Genomic DNA, 8,497 nt, shown 5'->3' on the forward strand with positions numbered 1-8,497 from the left:
ACAAGTTGGGAACAGAGACGGGGGAGTGGGGTGGTCGATGTTCAGTGTGGAGAGCTGCATGTGGGTTCTGGTTTTGAGGGCCCTCCGTTCAAAACTGTAACCGAGGGAAGGGGACCAGAAAACTCCAAGGTCATGCTTTTAAGGTGACACAGGAACTCCAGACCCAACAATACTGGAGCACACAATTCATCTTAAATGTACATGTGAAATTTACAAAATTCCCCCCTTCAAATGACAGATGAAGTATACAATGTTTCTGTACACTTGCCGAATGGGACTGGGATGCCATGAAGATTCGGTAATTAGAGGGGTACATTTTTGTTATATTTTTGCACAGTTTGTGAGTCTACGAAACTTTCCTTGGAGCCTGTGTTGATCAGGCACTTGGTCGAATGTCCATTTACCTTCACCGTCACCTTTGAGTTGCTGAGCTGGTGAGGTCTATTCTGGTCAAGGACCAGTGATGCATGTTGCCGGAGAGGCTGTGTTTTTCCCTCAAGTGGCCCCCTATGTCCTGAGTTGACCTGCGCAGGAAAGATGATGATGGCGCTGAATTCAAAATCGGGCCGCTGCATGATGGCCGCCGAGCTTTTTCGTGCCGTTTCCGTAGGCAGCAGGTTGCACAGCAGGCGATCTTGGGCGAGTCCAGGCCAGAAGGCCTTAGGGCTGGGATCAGATTCAGGAGCACTACAGGCCATGGACTTTGCCTGACCTCCTTTGCGCGGCAGATTCTTGCCCAATGTCCATTGCAAACACTTGTGTCCAGACACAAGTGTCACGACTCTCTCGAAACTGACACTTTCTCAATACAACAATGACCAGTGCGGGGACCGACAGCGGGCCTCCGGGAGAGTCTCCCCACAGCCCACCACCAGCATTACTCACCATTATCACCCTAATTTCAACTTCTCATACAAGACTGGGGAAATATTTTTTAGCCATTCTTTTGGAAAAAAAAAGGTCTAAGATGCCATCAAATACAATATGTTATACATGACACTGGATGTCAGCACTGTTGTGTTACACGCCCCACTTCTTTTGTTCCTGGAATGCCGGCGTGCTGTGCAAAAAGACCCACTGACCCAACAATATGCTGGCTTTGTTCGCTTCAGTGTAAACGACCAAAGCCGGCTTAAAGCTGGGTCTTCCTTTTGGCAATATCGCGGAATTTCTGTGTACAAAGCATAATTGATTCCGGTCCTTCCCAAATGTAGACGTCTGGGTTTTGTGAGCCCAAATCCAATGACCCAGGAATCTGAATCATTCCCTCATGCACCATCCCTCCACCCCCATATGCAATTGAACTATCTACTTAGATACTTCTATTCTGTCTAATACATGCCACAAGTAGCAATTCTGACATTACTACTTTTGAAGATCTATTTTTTAATCTCCTAGCACCCTAAATTCAGATTGTAGGATCTCATTGCATTTTATACCCATGTTGTTGATACCTGCACTGCAACACCTTCCTCATTCATAACACCTTATAGCTTTGACCCTTACACCAGAAAGGCAACGTACCTGTGGCACGATCAATGACCGCTTGCAGACACGAAGCAAGATTAAAGGCTTTATTGATCAGAAGACCCAGACATGCCTCTACATTCTGCTGGCTCACGTCCAAGGGAGGTATGAAGGAGGAGACTAGGGTCTCAGACTTCATTAGGGGATCTTATAGGGTGGTGCTACAGGTACAGAAGGTGGGCCAGCCTGCCCAGACCAGTGAGGACAAGGCCGGACATGTCCACAGTACCGTGATCCACCACAGTACCATCTGTGAGTCATGTTTGCAGACGCAAAATCCCTTACTGTGGAATTCCCTACCACTATAGCTCTGCCACCCTTTTTCCTGCCTTCCTGTACAGCAGAAGCAAACATGGTGCCATGATCTTCGCTGCTGCTGCCATCGCCCCAGCAGTATTCAAAGCAGTATATTTGTTTTGAAGGGAAATTATTATAGCAACTCCTGCACAATTTTCCTGCTGCTGCTCTACCTGATGGTCAGCCATTCCCTGTCTTTCCTTACGCCCTTGAATTGCAGTGTGACCAACTCACTAAAAATAAGGTGAGACTCTCTGGTCATCCATTTTAATTCCACACTGACATATCCATCCATGGTCTCATGCACTGCCAAACCGAGGCTACCTGCAAATAGAGGAGCAAAACCTAATATTCGGTCTGGACACTGGTCAACCAGATGGCATAAATAACAACTTCTCTAATTTCCATTAGGCCCCTCCTCCATCTCTTGCTCTCGTTCCCTATTCCTTTTCCTCCAGATCCCCACCCCCTTCCCTCTCCATTCATAAAGCTCCTCCCTCCCTCTACCACATCTCAGCTTTTGTTCTCATCTGCCTCCCATCATATCCACATATGCCTGTTGGCCTGTGCTCCTCCCCTCACTTTTTTTATTCAGGAACATGTATGAGTTTTGCTCATACCTTGTCAAAGGCTTTAGACCTGAAACATTACTTATCCTTTGCTTCCTCTAGATACGTCATGTCCTGCTTGATTTCCTCCATCACTTTTGAGTATTGCACTTGGTTAAAACATGTGATGTACATTTATGATTTGTTTTATCTATTCAGGGTATTAACTTATTTTAAACTAGGTTTCTGAAATGAAAAGAATTCAAAATGTTACAATGCTTCTCAAAATAATTTCTTAACTTTTAAAAATATTGCAGTATATTTTAACTCTCACCTTTGCTACATTTAATGCCAATATGGTTAATATCATATACATGTAACATATATGTCCGTGAACTACTCTTTGCAGACGATGCCTCTTTAGTTGCCCATTCAGAGCCAGCTCTCCAGCGCATGATGTCCTGTTTTGCGGAAACTGCCAAAATGTTTGGCCTAGAAGTCAGCCTGAAGAAAACTGAGGTCCTCCGTCAGCCAGCTCCCCACCATGACCATCAGCCCCCCCACATCTCCATCGGGCACACAGAACTCAAAATGGTCAACCAGTTTACCTACCTCGGCTGCACCATTTCATCTGATGCAAGGATCGACAAAGAGATAGACAACAGACTCGCCAAGGCAAATAGCGCCTTTGGAAGACTACACAAAAGAGTCTGGAAAAACAACCACCTGAAGAAACACACAAAGATCAGCGTGTACAGAGCCGTTGTCATACCCACGCTCCTGTTCGGCTCCGAATCATGGGTCCTCTACCGGCATCACCTACGGCTCCTAGAACGCTTCCACCAGCTCTCTCTCCGCTCCATCCTCAACATTCATTGGAATGACTTCATCATCAACATCGAAGTACTCGAGCTGACAGAGTCCGCAAGCATCGAATCCATGCTGCTGACGACCCAACTGCGCTGGGTGGGTCACGTCTCCAGAATGGAGGACCATCGCCTTCCCAAGATTGTGTTATATGGCAAGCTCTCCACTGGCCACGGAGACAGAGGCACACCAAAGAAGAGGTACAAGGTCTGCTTAAAGAAATCTCTTGGTGCCTGCCACATTGACCACTGCCAGTGGGCTGATATCGCCTCCAACCGTGCATCTTGGCGCCTCACAGTTCGGCGGGCAGCAACCTCCTTTGAAGAAGACCGCAGAGCCCACCTCACTGACAAAAGACAAAGGAGGAAGAACCCAATACCCAACCCCAACCAACCAATTTTCCCTTGCAACCGTGCCTGCCTGTCCCGCATCGGACTTGTCAGTCACCAACGAGCCTGCAGCAGACGTGGACATACCCCTCCGTAAATCTTCGTCCGCGAAGCCAAGCCAAAGAAAGAAGAAGAAAGATATACAGAGGTTAAACTATATCAAAGGCATACAGGGCAGAGAATTCTGAAGTTTCATCCTCTCTGAATGAAGAAACATCTCTTCATCAATGTTTGATGACATCCCCTTATTCTGAGTGGAGGATTCCTGGTTCTAACTTCCTCAGTCAGGGGAAATATCCCCCCCACCCACTGCACCCAATATGTGAAGGCCTATAAAGATGTTGTAAGTTTCAACCAGATCTCAACTCATTCCTCTAAACTCGAAACAGTACAGTTCTAGACATTCAGTCTCTCTTCATATTGGCAAACACACCATCCCTGGAACCAGTGTACAGAATCCTTTGCTCACTCCCTTTTCAGATATCTAAGTTGGATTTTTCATACTCCTGTCTTTGTAACTGTAACCCACTATCATTTATATTTACACTTAATGAATCTTTTACCTGAAAATCCTGATGCCTTCTCATTAATCTTTGATCTACATGATAAATCATTTGTGTTTTTGTAACTTCATTCTGAGTTTCCATGTCAAAATACACAACAAACTACCAGGGTATTTCCAAATTGCAGTGAACCCCATTTTAAAAATAATTGAACAATTAAAGCAACACACAAAGATAGTGCTCAAGGAACTCAACTGTTCAGGCAGCATCCATGGAAAGCAATAGACAGTCATTTTGGGCCTGGAACCCCTTCATCAAGAATCTAGGAATTCATTCTTTGTGTATTACCTCAGTTTTTCAGCATCTGCAGATTTTTATTGACCTAAATGTCATTTGGAATATCAAACTAAGGCTTTTCGCAGACCTTACAGAATTTTTTTGCAGATATCCCAAAGTATTTGAGTGAAGTACAGTCACTGTTGTGGATAAGTAAGTCTAATAATCACATGTACAATCTATGTATTATACAGTATATTGGGGTTGAATGATAAACACCTCTCCTTAATAAATGGCACAGAAGATTATGGAATAACATAATGCATTATCTGGTCAAAATCCTGTATTGTTCAACCATAAGCAATGTCACAGTATATCCATTTAAATGTCTCTTCTATCTTTCATCTGCATTTAAACCTTCCCCCAAATAGCTTTGTTTCTATAGATACATACTTTTATATACATATCTAAAAGTATATATTTATAGCAATGTAGGGACTAAAGTTAAAAATTTATTTTATTTGGTGTAATTTCAATTATTCCCATGTATTTGATAATCATTAATACTTCAGCACTTATACTTATGACCACATTCAACAACTATGATGCTAAATCTTTAAATAATATATAAAAATGATTTATATATATTAAATAATTAAATATTGAATCTGGCAATGATGGCAGAAATTAAAGAAAATATAGTAAAGCACATCGAATGTCAATATTATTACAAGATGGAAAAAAAACAAAACATCAACCTGTAATCTGCATTCTTTCACAAGTTTTCAACTTCAACTGTGAAGTTTATTGTCATCTGCACCGAGGTACACTGAGAAAGTTCATATTGTGAGCAGTCCAGCCATGCAACCCATATGTTAGAGTTAGATCAGTTAAGTATCATAATATTATTGTTGTGAGTTTCTAAAGTGTGTCGGTAGTCTGATAACATCAAGAAAGAAACAGCTCTTGAATCTGATGGTGTGTGATCTCACAGCCATGAATCTTCTTTCTCATGAGAGGAGATAGAAGCGAGTATGGCCAGGAAGGGATGAGACTTTCAATATGTTGGCTGCATTTCTGAAACAATGGGAAGTGTAAATGGATGTGCAGTTCTTCATTCTCACCCTAGCACCTATGATCACAGGAGACGGAGCAGTGAGCACACAGTTCAAAATGGCACCACTTTTGATGAATATGCACAGAGGAATCGATCGTTGCCTCTACACCCCTCCCTACTTGTGCACCTGGATGGCCTTTTAATTGCTGTAGTTTATGGAATTGTTATGAATGATCCTGTTGGCCTCTCAGTACAACTGGAATGAGAAGGAGAATACATAAGGGGAAAAGAAATAGAAGTCCAAGCAGCTATTTGACATTGATAGGCCATTCTGCTGGGCAAGATCATACCTTCTACCTTGGTTCCATTTATCAGCATTTCCCCTTATCCATTGTTTCCTTTAGTATCTATGTTTTAAATTAATGCAGTATCTATGCCACAGCTCTCTCTAAATGTTAAATCCAAAGGTTTGACATTCTCTGAGTGAAGAAATGACTCCTCATATTAATCCTGAACAGTTGACCCCAAATTTTTGAACTGATCCCTAAACTTAGACTCCTCATTAAAGGAAAACAATCTCCCTGCATTTAAGTTGTTAAGTTCTTTATGAATGTTGTAAATTTCAATGAGATTTCATCTTTTTTTTACAGTATCAGTCATCTTTCCTCGCATGGAAAATCCTGGAATTGGTTACTGAAACATTACTTCACTTACTCTAGGGCAAGTACATACTCTCGTTGCTAAGGAGACCAAAACTTTATCACTTCTAATTATTTCTGCCAATACCTCTATTGCTAATACAAATAAAAAAGGTGACAATGGACATCCTTGTCTAGATGACCTTAAGAAATTAAGGGATTTGGGGAAAAAATTTATCTACTGCGAAATCTGTCAACATTTGCGGTCAACACCGCAACCCAAATAGAAAAGGGAGTTGTGGTTGTCTTTCAAAGTGGCAAAGACAACTCAGTTAAGGGGAAGACAATGTTGTTTTTTTAATAGTATTACTTAATAAGGAAAGGGACTTTTTTTACATTCGGTATGGTCCTGTGTGAAAGTGGAACGTTTTTGGAAAGATTTGAGTGTATTCTTAGGACAAATTATGAAGATAAAGATACAAAAAGGCCCAAAAAATATTTTTATTTGGGAATATATATATGAAGAAGATATAAAATTGAAATTGGATAAATATCAAGATAAATTTTTAAATATAGTCGCAGTGTGGAAAACTGAGAATTTGGTAAAAATAGACAGATGGCATATTGAAATGCAAAATTGTATACCTTTAGAAAAAAAATACTTACAATTTAAGGAATCAAATTGGAAACTTTTATAAAATTTGACAACCATATATGAATAAAAGTCCATCCACATCCTCCACTTTGCCCACCCCTCTGTTAGTAATTATAAAAAATAATCAATGAATATTATATGTGTTAATTAATATTAGGTGATTTTTCTTTTTCCTTTTTCTTCCTCTTTTTTTTCTTTCTTGGGGGTGAGGGGGGTTGGGGAGAAAATTTATTGTATCATTTTGTGGTTTATTAAGTTACTACATTACTGAATTTATACTTTGTATTGATACAAATGATAAATACAATTATCAAAAAAAAAGAGACCAAAACTGTACACAATAGCTGATACACGATGGCCATAATTTGCATATAATTTCAGGAAGCTTTCCTATGCCTCTAACCAACACCTCTTTGTGGTTCGCTGTTAGACAGAAGTAAACACACAACCGAAGAGACTGTACAACTGGCTTTAATCGACGAAGACATCCACAGAGCAGGCCTGGCTGTACTGCTGTAAACTCTGAGTGAGTCTTTGGAGGGCCGGCTCAGGCTTATATCCCGGAGGGTGATTGATACCTGACTGGGCGGGGCTTGATCCATTCAGGTCGGCTGATTGACAGCTGGCCAGGTGTCCTGTCCCCCATACTCTCCTGCAGGAATAGAGGTTGCCCCCTGCAGTCGGCCGGTGGTGTACCACCAAATTCATCCCCTTCTTTAAAATTGTCCCGGGGGTGGGGGGGGGGGGGGGGGGGTGCAGTAGCAAAAGAAAAATCACACACAATATACAGTATTTACAGGTTGAGACGATCCGGCGGCCGTCAGAGTCTCTGCGACTATCACAGGACTGGCTCCTGGTTACTGGTCGGAGGGGGTGTGGGGGTGGGGGGGTGGTTAGTGGTGGGGGTCAGAGTGACTGGGGTGGCCGGAGGGGTGTGTGTCATATCTGATGAGTGGGGGGGCAGTTTCGTCCCCCACGGCTGAAGTGGGCCTCTGGTGCTCAAGGAGGTCCTGGGTGCCCCAAAGCTGCCTGGGGTCAGGGATGTGTGCCAGATCGGCGTCATCCTGACCTGGAGGATACTGTGCTATGGTGGGTGCTCCTGCTGGTGCCAGGTCCCTAGCTGAGATGGTGTCCTCCCTGCCACTGCTGAACCTAACATAGGCATAGCTGTGGTTCGCATGTAGGAGGAAAACCTGCTCGACCAGGGGTTTGACCTTGTGTGCCCCTATGAGTTTGCGTATGAGCACCGGTCCCGGGGACGCGAGCCATGCTGGGAGGGACATTCTGGTTGCCGATTTCCTGGGGAATGAAAACAGATGTTCATGAGGGGTCTTGTTCGTAGCCATGCACAGGAGTGACCTAATGCCATGGAGCACCTCGGGCAGGGCATCCTGCCAGTATTCTACAGACCACCCTTTTGACTTGAGGACCAGGAGGACTACCTTCCAGATCACCCTGTTTTCGTGTTCCACTTGCCCATTGCCTCTCGGGTTGTAACTAGTTGTGCAACTAGTTGTGATGCCCCTCACAGTCAGGTACTGGTGCAGTTCCTCACTCATAAAACTAGACCCCCGATCGCTGTGGATAAATGCGGGGTAGCCAAACATGGTAAAGATCTGTGCCAGGGCCCTGATGACGGTGGCCGTGGAGGTGTCCAGGCAAGGGATAGCGAAGGGGAAACAGGAGTACTCGTCCACTACTGTGAGGAAGTAGACGTTTTGGTTCGTGGAAGGCAGGGCC

The sequence above is a fragment of the Narcine bancroftii genome, chromosome 3 (assembly GCF_036971445.1).
Source record: "Narcine bancroftii isolate sNarBan1 chromosome 3, sNarBan1.hap1, whole genome shotgun sequence".
In the NCBI taxonomy this organism is placed as follows: domain Eukaryota; kingdom Metazoa; phylum Chordata; class Chondrichthyes; order Torpediniformes; family Narcinidae; genus Narcine; species Narcine bancroftii.